General features: G+C 45.0%; 1 protein-coding gene across 2 annotated transcripts in view; it reads left to right on the forward strand.

The window, feature by feature from the left end:
* Positions 1–5965: 5965 nt before the first annotated feature.
* Positions 5966–16238, forward strand: part of THSD4 (thrombospondin type 1 domain containing 4) — a 680148-nt gene continuing 669875 nt past the window's right edge. The window contains exon 1 of one of the 2 annotated variants that reach the window (XM_075897742.1): positions 5966–6183. The gene's annotated coding sequence lies outside the window, so the exon portion shown is untranslated. The remainder of the gene's footprint in view (positions 6184–16238) is intronic. The other variant, XM_075897743.1, reaches the window with a different exon arrangement.

A 16238-nucleotide genomic window follows, 5' to 3' on the forward strand; every position in this document is an offset into this window, starting at 1 on the left:
ATTCACATGGACTAGCTTAGAGCCATCTCGTGTTTGCTGCTTACTCTGCTTGGACTGAGAGGCTCCAGGCCTGAGGGATTTTTGTTTCTTAAAAGGGACATATGTAGGATAATCAAGATTAACCCTGGAAGCCTGTATGCAGTATGCCTCAGACCATGTTGGCAATAAGATATGTGTAAACGTGTCTATATTTTCAAAAGTTGCTGAAGGAACAAAGTTTGTCCTGATAGTTTGCTTTTTAAAAGAGATGTGCACAAGCAACTGTGCAGTCATTATGATTTGTCTCAAGTTGCTGTTTGAACTGGATCTGACATAGACTTCCTATTGGAGCCTGAAGCTGGCAAGAAGCATAGGAACACAGGAATTGCCATACTGCATCAGACTGGGGGGAGAGCTAATCTATGATCCTGCCTCCCATAATACACAGGACTGCCTCAGAGGAAACAGCAAGAAACCCTGGGATAAGATGCCTACAGGGAAAATTTTCTCCTAATCCCTGTCAGTTGGTGATTAGCTTCTGGCTTTAAGTATGGGAGTTCATATCCCTTCCCAAACTCTTATTATTTATTTTGTTTTTCATTGTTGCTACCATAACTCTGCATATGCTTATCTATAATTGTCCATTGTTTTCTTGAAGCTTGAACTCTGTGATCTCTTGTAGCCATTAGAAGAGTCAAGAGACCTTTGGCCAGTCTGCCATGTTCAATTAACCGTGCCTGTGCTATAATTGACTGCCTCCCACCTAGAAGGAGTAGTACTAACAGATGTTATGACGACCAGGTGGGTCTTATAAAAAGAGGTGAGGGCAGTAGAGAACTCACTCAGAGAAAAGTGCTCCAGGAAGCAAGGTAGATGGCTGAGGTAATGCCTACAGGAAAGTTCCATAAGAAAGACCAACCATACTGGGTCAGACCAAAGGTCCATCTAGCCCAGTATCTTGTCTTCTGACAGTGGCCAATGCCAGGTGCTCCGGAGGGAATGAACAGAAGAGGTAATCATCCCTTGTCACCCATTCTCAGCTTCTGATAAACAGTGGCTAAGGACACCATTCTTACCTATTCTGGCTAATAGCCATTGATGGACTTACCCCCCATGAATTTATCTAGTTCTTTTTTGAACCTTGTTCAAGTCCTGGTCTTCACAACATCCCTGGGAGTGCTGGGCAGTAGAGAAGACCCTGCTAGGTATCATGACTTCCAGGAAGTGAGCTTAGCAGCTGTGCTCAGTGAAAAGAGCATGGAAGTGTTTTGTCGGCCGTGGTAACAGGCATAAAGAACAGGGAACACCAATGCATGGAAGACAGTGAGTAGGAGAGACTCCAGGGAAAGCGGCCTAGGAATGGCTTTCTGAACAGAATCGGGTTGCCAGCTCTGACTGACTCTATTCCATGAGATTCCCCACAATGTTATATCATTTTTTAAAAGAAAATAGACCACTGAAATCTCTGGGATTGCTTTCAACATCACTGGGAGATAGATGCTGATTCTGGAAGTTTCCAGACCAATCCTGGAGGGTTGTCAACTGTAGAACAGAAAAGTCTGATAGGCTTCAAGCTGAGAGATTAATCTAGGAGATGGGCTAAAAAAGTAGCCCAAATGGGTCAGGATATTTGGCTGTTTGGACTTTGTTGCCCTAGAAGGGTTTAAAATTTTGTCATATTACCAAACTTGATCTGGGGTTGGCTGAGGGGGGCCCAACTCAAGGCAGCACCACTTTGATTCAGGAGGGGGTATGGCTGAGGAACCAAGCCCAGTGGAAGTTCTACAAGCTAGCAGCACACGGTGTGATACAGGATGTCTTTCGATCAGCCCACAACTTGCTGCCTTTCACTTTAATTGAATATTTCTTCACGTATGGGTAACAGAGATGTCCTGCCTAAACGCAGGTATATACTGTGTTTACACTGAGCTTAAGAGCTGTGAATAACAGTCAACTTTGTTTACAAATTTGCTATCTTGGTCTGGTAGCTAGACTGCTTTGGGTACCGAAATAAAATTAGTACTCTGAAAAAATGTCTTTACAAAAACGTATCTGTCCTGAAACTCACATTTCAGAGACAGAAATAGTCTCTCATAACTGTTAAGCCTTTGTGATTTTATCGGTGGCATGGAAACCAGCCCAATGGAAAAAATCTTAAGGTAGACTCCTGTTTTAAACATATAAAAAAGCTTATAAACTAAGGAGCCATTATGTGCCAACGGGGATGGAAGCTGTGACTGGGAATTGAACAGAGACAACTGAATTCATTTCATGCAGACAGAAATAATCCCTTGCTTAACCATGATGGATCTGATTTTCCTTGTTTTCTAAAATATAAATTAGGAATAACTTCATTCAAGTGAATTAAATGACTTTGACTTTGTATCATGTCAAGAGAGAGGAGATTTGGGTCCCATAGCATGTGAAGGTTTGTAAGTTAAAAAGTAACTGTATGGCAAAGATTTATGGGTAAAAGTGCCTGGCTTTCATGGAAAAGAAAATAGAATTGGTAAAGTTCAGAAAGCTTTCCCCTCCTTCCGAAACAGTATTTCAGTCCATAATCAATAGAACTCTGACATGTGTTAGCAAGAATAGCAATAGGCTGACAAAAAATCCAGAGTAAATCAAACAGCATGAAATCAAAATGTAGCCTTTTCATTTCACGACTGAGCAATTGCATCACTACTCAAAGGGCTCATTCTTGTGTCATGTGTGTTGCCATAGGCAGATTAACTCTGGGAATCCACGTGGGAGGGAGGGAAAAAAAATCACAATTTATTCAAGATTTAGCTAACATCAATATTTGTGAAACCATAATGTCATAAGAGGAGTCTGGGCTTCTTCAGGATCCTCTGCTTGTCACAGGGTATCAGAGGCATTTTTATACCTTTCAACAGGCAAATGACTTACAAAGGCAACTAATATACTAATAATTTATCCTCACAATGCCCCAGACCACATTGCTGGATATGGAGGAGTCCTACCCCTCCTGTGCTTAAAAATGGTTTAGCCCCTTCTGTAGCAGCACCCTATCCTTCTTTAGACCACACTGAGGTATCTTTCTGAGGCCTCACAAGGGCAGGGGGACAGGTGTGGGCAAGCTTGGACAAGGTGAAGGCACACTGAGGAGCTGAGTCAGGGGAATGCTGACATTGCCCTCACATCATCTCTCAGGCTACGTCTACACTGGCCCCTTTTCCGGAAGGGGCATGTTAATTTCACTTATCGTAGTACGGAAATCCGCGGGGGTTTTAAATATCCCCTGCGGCATTTAAATAAAAATGTCCGCCGCTTTTTTCCGGCTTTTAAAAAAGCCGGAAAAGAGCGTCTACACTGGCCCCGATCCTCCGGAAAAAGCGCCCTTTTCCGGAGGCTCTTATTCCTACTTCAAAGTTAGCCAGGATATAATGTTGGGAGTTTTTTGGGAGGGTAAACATGAGGAAGCAACAGCATGGGAGGTAGTCACTGGTCTGTTTTATTTTTTTAAAAACACCCTGGCTCTTTTCTTGATGTGCAACTAAAATGTTCCTTACTGCTTGTGGGAGCACCAAAGACATATCAGGGACAGACAAGGATATCCCTACTATGTGACTTCACAACAAAAAACATGCCACTTTAATTAGTTCTCCTTGCTCAGACAACCTAGGGCATGTGCAGTCTAACATTTTCCTTGTCTAGCCCACTAGCAGTTGGATTTTCATTTTTGAGTCACAACTTCAGGTGCATCAGTGAACCACATTAGTAAATAATCAACAGTCTAGAATTGGATGTGCCTACACTTAATGTTCTAAGTGTTCTACATATCCAACAGTGTTGCAAGCAATTATCACAGACTAGAGTTGAGGCTCCATCGTTATGCCTATTACCAATATAATTAATGCAATGCAAACTACCAATATTCACTTACAATCATCAACTCTCAATTCTTTAGTATTTAATACACTAAGGAAAAGTTTGTCTTTAAGGCTTTGGGGTTCAACCAGTGGTGTGTATACTCCTGGGGGTCTGCACACCCTGTCTACAATTTCCAAAGGGTCTGCATTTCCATTTGAAATGTTTTAGGACTCCCCCTCCCCCAGAGTGAGGGGAAGTCAAAATCCTAGTGAGAAAAATAGAAAGGACCATAAACTTTGTCAAATTAAGTGTTTAAAATATATTAAGAAAAGCCAAAAAGGAGTTTGAAGAACTGCTAGCCAAAAACTACCTCAAAAAACATTTTACTATTATTTTTTCAAGTACATCAGAAGCAGGAAGCTGGCTAAAGAACCAGTGGGGCCCTTGGACGATAGAGATGCTAAAGGAGCACTCAAATATGATAAAGTCATTGTGGAGAAGCTAAATGAATTCTTTGCTTCAGTCTCCACAGCTGAGGATATTGGGGAGATTCCCAAATCCGAGCCATTCTTTTTAGGTAACAAATCTGAGGAATTGTCCCAGATTAAGGTGTCATTAGAGGAGGTTTTGGAACAAATTGATAAACTTAACAGTAGCAAGGCACCGGGACCGGATGGCATCACCCAAGAGTTCTGAAAGAACTCAAATGGGAAATTGCAGAACTATTAACTGTGGTTTGTAACCTACCCTTTAAATCAGCTTCCGTACCTAATGATTGGAAGATAGCTCATGTGTCACCAATATTTAAAAAGGGCTGTAGCGGTGGGCAGGGGTCCCTCTCCCACCGACCCCTACCTTCCCCTGTCCCCCCTCCTTCCGGCAGTAGAGAGGAAAGTTACATTAACTGCGTGTGGACTGTGGATCCAGCCGGAGTGACTGTAACTGACCAGAACGTCCTGAATGCGGCTGCCTGCCTGTCACCGCCTCTCCTCTTCCACCGCTCACAGGCTCTGCCTCCCTGCAGCAGGAGGGAGGGTTTGGCACACCCCCGCCCCCTCCCCCACTTCCCCTCCGACGAGACCCGCCCCTGCCAGAGTACCTCCTGATAGTCCGGCATTTCTGATAATCCAGCACCACTTGGGTCCCAAGGGTGCCGGATTATTGGAAGTCTACTGTATTTCCAAAAAAAAAAAGGTAAAACCACTTTACACAACTCTTGCTATAAATATTTTGATGCAAACTTGTAACAACATTTAATGAATAATCTATAACTAAGAAAAGCTTAAAGGTTCTAATCATGAATAAATCAAAGAAATCTATGGCTATTCCATTATAAGAAAAAGGTGCTAAATTAGTGGAATACATTATTTGCTGAAAATTGTTCATTCAACTCTCAGGGACTTATTTCTGGAAATGTCACAGAAGAATGATCTGTAAAGGGGATCACGGCTATAGCCACAAAACACTCTGGCACTTTGTAAAACTGTAGCAGGTAACATAATTGACATGGATAAGCCTAAATAATGACACTGTTGCTGAGAGACAAGTATTCCAGCTCCCCCTCCCATTGAAAGAGAGCTGCTGCGGGCATAGCTGTCTTGGCACAGGGCAGCTGTTCTCTTTGCAATAAATTGTGTAAGATCATACCTCTGAGTTACTGCCTGCTCTAGTGTTTTGAAGTGCTGGAGGACTCCAGGCTGATCTCTCATCTCCAGGGTGGTTGGCACATGTCAGGTGTGGCAGTACCAATCCTGTTCTCTCTAAAAGGCAGATTGGTGCGGGTTACTCTCGCATTCAGTGGTCTAAAGTAAAGACTTTCAAACTAGGCCACTCTGCGTGGGGATCTCTTAGTGCCAACTGAGCTCAGTGTTCCCAGTGAGCTGGAGGCTAAAGGGGGGAGAAGAGAAATGACCAGAGCTCTGGCCCATCTCCTCCAGTGTCCCCAGGGGTCTGGCTACATTCCTTATGCAGCTGGAGCAAAGGATCTGAACTGTGCTTGGGCCATGCACAGGTGGGTGCGGGCGAAGGCTCCTGTCCGCTTCCCTTGCGCCTGGCGAGGCGCAGGTTGCGGGCCCGCCAGGGACTAGCGGGCGGCATCTCCCCGCAGTGTGGACACGGGCCGGCCCAGGACGGGCAGCGTTGCCCCGAGCGGGGACTCGCCCCACCCCGCCTGCCGGGCTAGCAGGGCAGCGCCGCTCCCAGCGCGGCCGCCAGGTGGCAGCACGAGCCGCTCCCCGCGCGGCGGGGGGGCCGGGAGCCTGGGAACCTGCCTCGCTCCGCCGGCTCGCCGCAGCCGCTGAGCGCTCCCATGGGCTGGGGCTCGGGCTCTGCTGCCGGAGCCACCTCGCCGCGGGGCCGGACGCCGAGCAGGTAAAGGCGCCGCGGGGCAGGTCCCTGGGCCGGGGGGGGCCGGGCGGGGCTGGGCCGGTTCCTTTCCGCACGTGTCTCCGGGGGGGAGCCCCGGGGCTGAGCCTGGAGCCCCCGCGGGCCCGGCACCTGCACCCCAGAGCCCCGGGAGGCGCGGCCGGAGTCCAGGGATGCTGCTCCCCTCAGGCCGTGAGGACTGGAGCTTCCCAGGAGCTGGAGGGGGGTTCCCAGCCTTTGGGGCTTTGTCAGGGCTGCGTTTCCTTTCACCCCGACTACCCTCAGCCTGGCTGTAAGCCCAGTGTGTGAGCAGGGAGCCTCTTCTCGGTTTGCGATTTGTCCCACACATACCCCAAGAGCTCAATCCGGAGGGCGCTGTGAAAGAGGGGCAGGGGGAAAGTTAGTCATTGGCATGGGGGGTGAGGAGCCGTCTGCCTAACTGCTTTGCTTTGGAAATAGACATGCTGGGCCACATCCGGGGGTCCAGTTTGATGCAGTGGGCAAATTGTGAGGGGTGAACGTGTGTCTTGCAGCTCCCCATTGCATTCCCCTGCAGCTGATGCTGCATGTGCCAGGCTGGTCCCTGGAAACTGTGCCCATGGTTTCCTCTAATTTACATGAGCTCTAGGGGACTGATAATGTAGTGCAGGATTGGGTAGTATAGAAACATCTCAGAAATGCTCCTTTTCTGCTGGCCACATTCCCGTCTCTTGTTAGATGCATGTCAACACAATTGACACACAAACTTAATTAATGAATGTATTTCTGGGAGACAAATACAAAGCAGCAGGGAGGACTGGGGTAAGTCATTACTCCAGCTCCACATCAGCAGAAGTATCCCTTTGTATTCCCTGGGTGATCTCCCCTGACCAAGTAAATTTCCCTTACTGACAAATTGTAGCATGCTGCAAAGTGGCTACATTGCATTGTAGAATCTGGCTGACAGTTTCCACTCGGATTAATGTTTCATAAATGGTGTTGCCATAATCCTTTTCTTCAGGCCATTTTTAAATAAAAAAGCTCTTGTATGAATATCTTTTTCCTTTACTGAAAGAAGTTCCAAGTTTGACATGGCAGAATTAAGAAGTTGCTGTGGTGATATGAACTCCCAATGGAAATCCTAGAGATTGTCATTGTTGTCTATGCACCCCTCTACTGATAAGACTTCGTTCTTTTGATTGAACCATAGCACAATTACACAATTCTGTGGATGACAAGCCAGTACCTATTATCTTCCAACATCCCACCAGTGTTATATGCATAGTGCTCCTGTCCCTGTCTTGTCTTCTGTGACAAGGCAATGCATTGGAAGAGTCCAAAGCGTTGCTGAGTTTATTGCTTACTGTCATTCCATTCTGACTCACCTAACTGGTCTATCAGTCTTCCAGCTTGGACTTCTCCCTGTCACAGGGTCTGGTTCCAGCTCATGATTCCAGGTCATTTAGAATATCATCAGGAATTCAAAATGAAAGCTAAAAATGGTGACATTTTCCAGACTTTAGTAATTCTTGACTCTCTCTTTTTTGGCCTCGTGAAAATTTCATAAAATGTTAGAGTTGAAAAGAGTTGAAAACCTGCTTCTTTAAACTTATACTCTGAGAATGAGTGTCTTCAGTGTAAGAACAGATATCCTAGGAGCAGATTTTCTTGGATTAACATTTTGTTGGCCCAGTGCCAAATATATTTGTGGGTTCCCATGTAGAAGTTATTGGCCCCTTCCCAGTGTGGGCCTGGTGTGGCACTGCTATGGTAGACCTGGTTTTCATTTCGATCACACACCTCTGCAAGATTGAATGCACTGCTGTACACAGCTGCCTCATCCCCCTAGTTTTTCCTCATTGAGCTGTACATCCCTGTGGGTTTACCAGTGTTTGTAGAGAGCAGAAAGTTCATTTTGATCAGGGGAAATGCCCCTCAGATTTATTTCCTTCTTTATTCATACATTCTATAACCATGTCTCCACAACCACCCTAATCCACCAGTCACTGGACTCAGCTCAGCAAAGTTCCACAGCCAGCAGCTACTTGATCAATTCTGACACATCCCTCTACCAGCACCTAGTATAGTGGAACAATTTTCTGTCTGTGTGATTGAAGAATATCTGTATTCCTATCGTAAGACTGTCCCAATCTTTGTTGTTCTTTTTGTTCCCTTCTTTGGCGATTTCCCCACAGAAATGATGCAATATTAACATCTTCTTTTTAAAAGAACAAAGCTAAAACCCCCCCAAACCTGTTAATGTCAGTTGAAAATAGAAACTCCAGTCCCTGTTAGCACTGGGAAGAAGTCAGCATTTGCTGCTCAATTTTTCTACAACAAATTACAGTGGATCAGTATTTGATTTTGGAGCAATGATGTAAGAGCAGCCTGAATTAAACCTGAGCACTCCTGTTCAAACATGGAAGGCAAGTGCTAGATTCCTTTTCTGAATATTAGATAAATCTGGAAAGGAAAAGCCCATTTCAGCTTCCATGGCTATATGTGCCTGATATTGTACCTAAAGCTGCCCAGGCCCCTGAATAGAGCCTTCCCTCCCTAATTCGCCATATTAACCTCTCCTGGTGAGGTCCACGTACCTCCCTTGCAGAGGTGCATTGTCCACTTAATTCCTTCTCTGGGCAGTGAACCAAGGTCAGTGCATCCTTAATCCAGTCTGGGGAAGTTTTCTTAGGGTGAGATCTGGGCCAAAGCCATCTATTTCCCTGTGCACACATGTTCCCCACTCACAGCACTGCCTCTTTCCTGCAGCCTATTCACCACAAGCTGTTGTGCAGGGCTCACAGTTCCCCCCACTCCCTCCCCTTCCATTGGAATCAAAATGCTGAGTAATGTTTGCACTAGCTGTGTTTTGTATGTTTTTTCTCTTTTTCCTGCTTCATACAACAGGCTTGCTCACAACAGGTGATTTAGTTGCAGAAAATTTGAGTTACTAGTGTGCCCTGGTGAGTTTAATGATGGGAGTATAAAACATTTGCTTTAGAGATAATTTAGATAATTTTCTTTTTTTAAATCTGCTCTCAATTAAGACCAAAAGCTACAAATAAAAAGAGAGACTCAAACTCTTTGGAAGACTTGGAGGTGGCCCAAGAGAATAACTCTGCGGAGATGTTGAAAATACCACTTTATCTGCTGTCATCATTTTGGGCCCAATCCTCCACTCTGTTACAACTGATTCTATGCTATTGTGGGCCCTTTGATCCCAGGGGAGCTGTGTGAGTACAAAGCTCTGGCAATGGAATAAGAGATTTGGCTCTGTTTTTAAGTGAAAATACCACCCAAAGTACAGTGCATTAAGGGCCTGTTACAAAGTCCATTGGACTCTAAGACTTCTAGGGCTTTGGATCAGGTCCTAAGAGAACATTACGTTTGGGTAGGTAAATTTGACGTGCACTTTTAAGAATGTATTTTGTCAGAGTTCCATCTAATCAGTATCCTGCTTCTGACAGTATTTTTTCCGTCACCTTAGATGTATATGGAACATTTTGTGACTTTTTCATTCTTTTTTTCTCCTGTCATTTTCATAATGCTCCATTTTATCTTAACTGGCTTGAGAACTTACATGAAAAGCTCTCTCTGTTAAGTGCATGGGCAATTTTTTTTTCAAATGCGGTAAGCCTGCTGTAAGTGCAGGTGAGGGGATGAGCCGGTAAACTATGAAGTTAATGTGGCTGTGAATTTAGTGATTTATATATGCCAGATGATTACTCTAAGCATTCATCTGAATAAGTGGGTTGTGCCCATGAACACTCATGATACCATCTACATGTTTTGTTAGTTTCTAAAGTGCTGCAGGACTATTTGTTGTTTTTTAGGTTTTTCGAGTTACAGACTAACACGGCTACCTCTCTGAAGCTCTTAGACATGCTAGTTAGCCATGCTTTTGCAGTTTCAGTTGTTGTGTAATAACAGTTTATTGTACAGGCAGTCCCCAGGTTACGTACAAGATAGGGACTGTAGGTTTGTTCTTAAGTTGAATCTGTATGTAAGTTGGAACTGGCGTCCAGATTCAGCCGCTGCTGAAACTGACCAGCGGCTGACTACAGGAAGCCCAAGGCAGAGTTGCTCTGCCCCGGGCTTCCTGGAATCAGCCGCTGATCAGTTTCAACAGGCTGAATCTGGACGCCAGTTCTGACTTACATACAGATTCAACTTAAGAACCCCAGGCGTCCCCAAGTCAGCTGCTGCTGAAACTGATCAGCAGCTGATTCCAGGAAGCCTGGGGCAGAGCAACTCTGCCTGGGGCTTCCTGTAGTCAGCGCTGGTCAGTTTCAGCAGCGGCTGACTTGGGGACGCCTGGGGCAGAGCAGCTGGGGTGCTGCCGGGTTGGTCCAGTAGCGCCCAGAGTGGCGCTGTGGGACCAACCAGCAGCGCCCCAGCTGCTCTACCACAGGCGTCCGGAGAAAAGCCTATGCATAACTGTCATGCAATCGGTGAAAAATTGTATGGTATTATATTATATTGAGAAATGTTATATAATTATGGCCCCTTAGCCACATCCTCAACACCATTTATGCCAAAGTGATCTTTTTTTTAGTTGCTTAAGGCTCTAGCTCTGTATCCTACTGCATGCACCCTGCTTTGTGCAACCTTTGCTTTGGCATTTCCTAATTATTTATTTTTCACACTTAATCCTAGCAATCTGATAATTCCCTTAACCTAGTGTCTAACAGAACTTCCTAGATTTGTTTTTCCGCAAAAAGAGAAGAGAGAAAAAAGAAAGCTAAAGTGGAACTTTGGTCTCCAGGACTCCAAAGCTCCTCTGGCTTGCAGTACCTGGCAATAGCAAGTATTCATTCCATAAGCTAGAAATGCCACTGGAATGCCATGGCCCGCTCTGTGTTCCAATCCAAGGCCTGTTGAAGGTAATGGAAAGATCAGGTAAAGGGCTGATCCTTACTGCAGGGAATGAGTCTCGTGCTTACCTTACTGTTGCACAGCTGCCATCTCATCTCCTTCACACCTTTCAAAAGCCACAGAGATTATGCTTGTAAGGGGACAGTTTATAATATGCACCTGCTCATCTGTGGATCTTTGCCTTAGCTTCTGTGTCCCCTCACTGTGCTTTTTAATCAGCCACAAGTTCATGTTCCCAGTAGCTTTTCTGGAGCTCTGAATGACAAGTACACTATATATGTGTGGTTTTGTGGTGTCCTCCCTGTCTCCCATCCAAATTAGTGGTGTGGAGAAAACTGAGGAAACCGTTTCCAGGTGGCAAACAGCTGCATTCAGGTGAGGAACCTTGAGGGAATTTCAAGCACTTTCATGTGGGCGGGAGGGGGAGAAATGTACTTTTTCACATTCTGGAGGATTCAGAGTGGCTGAACTGTTTCTCTTCCCACTATTGCTTCATTTTGGAGGGGAGGCCGAGCCTGAGAAGGCAAAAGTTGCAGGGAGTGATAAATAAATTTTCCCCTTAAAGGCTGGAGTTGACCTGTAATGTTGATGCAATCGTAGCTATTGCAGTTTCTGTTGTAATAAACCTTTACTGTTTAAACTCAAAGATCTTCCTCTGTGAATTATGATTACCGCATAAATGAAAGATACTTGATTAAACTCAATTGATGGAACAGGATAAAACTCTTACTACTATATTCTGATATTAATTAACTTTTCCTTTACTAATGTAGTCCCTCTGCCCATGCTTTGGCTGTGTTCATGTTAGGGCCTCTGCATTTGGGACCTTAATTTTGCTGCTAGACCATCTGACTTTCCCCTATAATGCTGGGGCAAACTGTAGCCTTTGTGACAGTACAAAAGGGATTAGAACCCACTGACTATTTTTACATTGGATACTAACCTACAGCTCTGAGCAAAGAGTTCAAGGGAATGTTGAGTTCCAGGGAGGAGTTCCATTCTGTGGCACAGCATCAGTTCCATCAGCCTCAAGTGAATGCATTTGAAGTTCCCCATCTCTGCAGCTGCCCTAGAAATAGTAATCTGGAGTTTAAGGAACCTGAGGCAGAAGCAAATGGGGCTGTACACAGAATGGAAGCCCACCATGATTCTCTTGGGTGAGAGCTTTTTTTCACTGACGAGAGGGGTCTGATTAGGTATGCGGGAAAGAATTTTGGGGGGGGTCTATTTCCTTATCTTCTTGCCCAACTTTCTTCTCCCAAGCCAGAGCCAGCCATGTTACTCAGTTCTGGGGTTGCCAGGTGTCCGGTATTCACCTGGACAGTCCGGTATTTTCACCTCCTGTCCAGTAAAAAAAAGTTCAGAGAATACCGGACACCTAAAATGTCTGGTATTTTCTGATTTTTTTTTCCCCGCCCCCGGCCAGGAGGTGAAAATGCCGGGCACCTGGGAACCCTATAAACACTCAGTGCCTGGCCTCCCCCGAGTCCCCTCCTGGCTCCCAACAGCCCCAGCCCGCCGACCCCAGCCCCCATGCTTACCTGGTTCCACAAGGCTGCCGGCACAAAATGGCTGCTGACCAAGGGGAAGCAATGCTTCCTGTGGGTCTTAGTGTTTTTGTTTCAACCATCTGGCAACCCTATCTGTGGCACCTGCACCATGTTATTTTTTGTCTCTAGCCTACAGGGGAAGGAGCTTCAGGGTATCCATACAGCAATAACCAGGGTCAGAGTAAGGAGGAGCTTAGGGTGCCCAGCTTCTTCTCTGCTAAAAGTAAGGGGATAGCTCTCCCTTCCCCTTAGCTGGTGAGGTAATATCTGGAGGCAGGAAGAGCTGGTGCCTGGAAGAAGAGTATCAGAAAGGAAACCTGCTACCTGGTTAGAGGCTTGGTTTTTTTGCAAAACCTCCCTGCTAAAGTGCAGGAAATGGTTTCAGGATTTAATCTGTCCCATCCTTGCCCAGTCCTCTGGTTTTATCTCTTTTCGTATTGACACAGGTGTTCCTTTGTGGGCAAGTCTAAACTGCAGCATTTGTAGAAAAGGAGGGAGAAGCACAAATTACACGTTTCCCTCTCCCCGCACGCCATGATTTTGTTTGACTAGTTAGAGGCCTGCTTGGAGAGGGGATCCCTTCTGGATGCACTTCTTGCCTTGTCCCTTCCTGTTTTTGCATCCTGTCATACACGACATCAAGACCTATGACAACCACCACGACATTTGGTAGAGACAGAGTAGGTTGGGTGATAGATTTTATTGAATCAAATTTTGTTGGTGGAAGAGACAAGCTTTTGAGCCAACCAGAGCTCTTCTTCGGGACTGGGAAAGAAACTGCATACTGAAATTGGTAAACAGCCAGCTGGTGCCAAGGGCAAAACGTTCACTGTTGTTTCAAAGCGACTCTTGTCTCAGACTTGACAAACTCACTACACTTAATATTTATCCATGGTTTCTATCCGGGAAGGGTTGCGTGTGAAGGCTCTACTGAAAACTTGTCTCTTGCTGACATTCATGGTTGTTGCAAGATGTGCGTACGGGTGAGATTTAACAAATAGTGTAACTATTGAAAATTATGCCCGTATAGCCTTGAAGTGAAAGTGAGGTCACCAGCAAATCTGTATCTGGTAACTCCTCCCTGGCTAGCTGATTATTGTTCAATTGCTCAGTTTCCGACTGTTGCAAAAACACAGAGACTATAAACATCAAAACCACTTGGCGGTAAAAAGCAGCATTATAATCGATGGGATTACCCTGTCTATGAATAAAGACAAAAGACTGATTCAGTGTATTGCAGGGTGGAGAAAGATGCTCTGCATCCATTCACTGAAGAGATGTTTTGAGTAAGGTGTTTCATGAAAGATTGAGTCTTGGTTCCTGGGAGACCAGCCAGCTCTACGACAGACTGAACTCTGGAGGTGGGAGGGGGAACGGCCTTCTTAGATATGGGATGAGTGCGGGCCCTAGTTTGCATTTTATTATTTTGTTGTGGATTGTAACCATCTGTTTCATTATTCGCTCTTGTTTTTCGTGGAACTTCTATTTATTCTTAACTAACCCGTCTTATGTTTTATCATCAGTAGACCTAAGTGCTGTGTGTTCTATGGGGACAATAATTCATTGGAGCTGGGAGCATCTCTTGTTAACTGCCTGGCAGACAGTGCTTGAATGGCTGAAAGGCTGGCAGTGTTAGGGAGCAGACTCTCAGGCAAGACTCCCTCTCGCTAGAGATGGGACAACAAGGTAATTCACAGGACATCAAGTTCCTCTTCCAGTTTTGACTCATTTGGGCAATTCAATGTACTCATTACTGTACTCCCCCTGCTCCGTCCAGCGTTGAGCTCCAAAGATGCCAGGCAGGAGACAAAAGGATTTGCCCTTGGGGCCCTGTGAAGTTATTGCTGAATGACTTCTACATTGACTTCTGTAGCTGCAGAATTGAGGCATTTCCAGATCTTTGGTCAATATTTATAATCTTGGCTATGGTTGCCACTAAATCATCAACCTTTGCCAACATCTACCACATAATGGCAGCTGGAGTTGGCAGCAATTACGAGTGGTTTCCTTTTCTAAGCAGGGGTAAATTTTTGACTTCTCAGTGGCAAGCATTGTACTTGAAATGTTTCAGTTGCTATGCGAACTGGGCATAAATGATCATGGTAAATAAAAAGGTAGGATTGCTTATTGGCAAGATTGGATGTCAGGAGTTGGACTCCTATTTCTTAGTGCTGTCATTGACTTGTTCGGTGACATTGGTCAAGTTATTTAGCCTCTTTCTGCATTCCTCATATTAATATTCTGAGGGATTTTCATATTTACCAACTTTATGTTATTCACAGGAGGAGTATAGTAGGGATAAAAAAAGACCAGTAGAAATTTTTTTCATGTAAATAGAAATCATGTGGTTCAATGTGGCCTTTGGATTTATTATTTTTTTTAAATTGTAGCTGTACTACTTGATTTTTGGCTATTTTACTTGAGCACGGCAATTCCGTGATGTTACTTTTTGGCATCCCACTTCCTATTTTGGATAGTCTGTTAACAGGAAGAATCTATACTACTTATAAGGACCAGGGAAGGCCGAGGCGCACCAGTCCTGGCTCTCCATGTGGCCCCCAGAGAGGGCCGGGGTGGCAGTGGGGCCTAGGGAAGAAGGGGCAGGGAAGGGCTGGTAACTGGGCTTTACCTGCCCATGCCTTCACCCCAGCCTATGGATGCTGTGACATGATGATGTCACTCTGTCCTCCTGCAGGACAGAGAGAGAAATTCATGGGGAAATTTTGTATCAAAATAGAATCCGAAAACAAAGGGCCTTGTACACAGTGTATAATAACTTCAGACACAGCTGTGTACAGATACCTGGGCATGGAAGGTAATAATTACACGTGCGCTCTCTGTTAGCGCATGGAGTCCTTCTGTTTTGCCGAAAAAGTAACAGTCAGCTCACTTTGTGATAACTAATAGAATGATAAAAGCTCTGGGAGTGACTTGGGAGAACAAAGAGCTGAAGGAAGCACGTTCATCTTCTTTTCCTGCATTAGGGCTGGATTCTTCATTGGCCGAAACCTCTGGAGTTCCCTCTAGTATTTACATCATGAAAACAACTAAAAACAAGTTAATGTCAGAAAGTAAATGGATAAACTCCCCACCTTGGAGTCAAGCCTTGTTAAAAAAGGATTGTGTATGGAGCCTTCCCGTCTCAAAGATATTTCCCCTCCTGTTACCCCAGCACGAGGGGACTATCTGTGCAAGGGGAGATGTGTGTTAACCCCTTGTTCTTGTTAGTTTTAAGGAGCTAGCCAGTGTTTGTTCTATTTATAATTATTTATAGAGGAAAATGTGTGTGTGCTAGTGAGACAGAAATCAAGTCTGGGTGATTTGTTTGGAGAAACCACCAAGTCTTAAACCTCTGGAGATAAATGTTTCTAGTGAGATGTGACAGACATAGTCACGTAGGTACTTCTGGGGCCCTGCTCTGTTACTGATTCACTCCCAGTTTATTACAGTGCATTACTGCCAACGCCATGCTTAAAAAGCCAGGCCCCAAAAATCTTGAGATTTGCTTATAAATCATGAGATTTTAAAATTAGCACATAATGCTTTGATTTTGAGCCCTTAGGATTCTTGTTTGTCAAACTCTTCTCTTCAGATATGCGGGATAGAAACTTACTGTTGTTAAGAAAGCTGGGATGGTCATGTTGCCCCGGGCTCCAG

The sequence above is a fragment of the Pelodiscus sinensis genome, chromosome 14, assembly GCF_049634645.1.
Source record: "Pelodiscus sinensis isolate JC-2024 chromosome 14, ASM4963464v1, whole genome shotgun sequence".
In the NCBI taxonomy this organism is placed as follows: Eukaryota; Metazoa; Chordata; order Testudines; family Trionychidae; genus Pelodiscus; species Pelodiscus sinensis.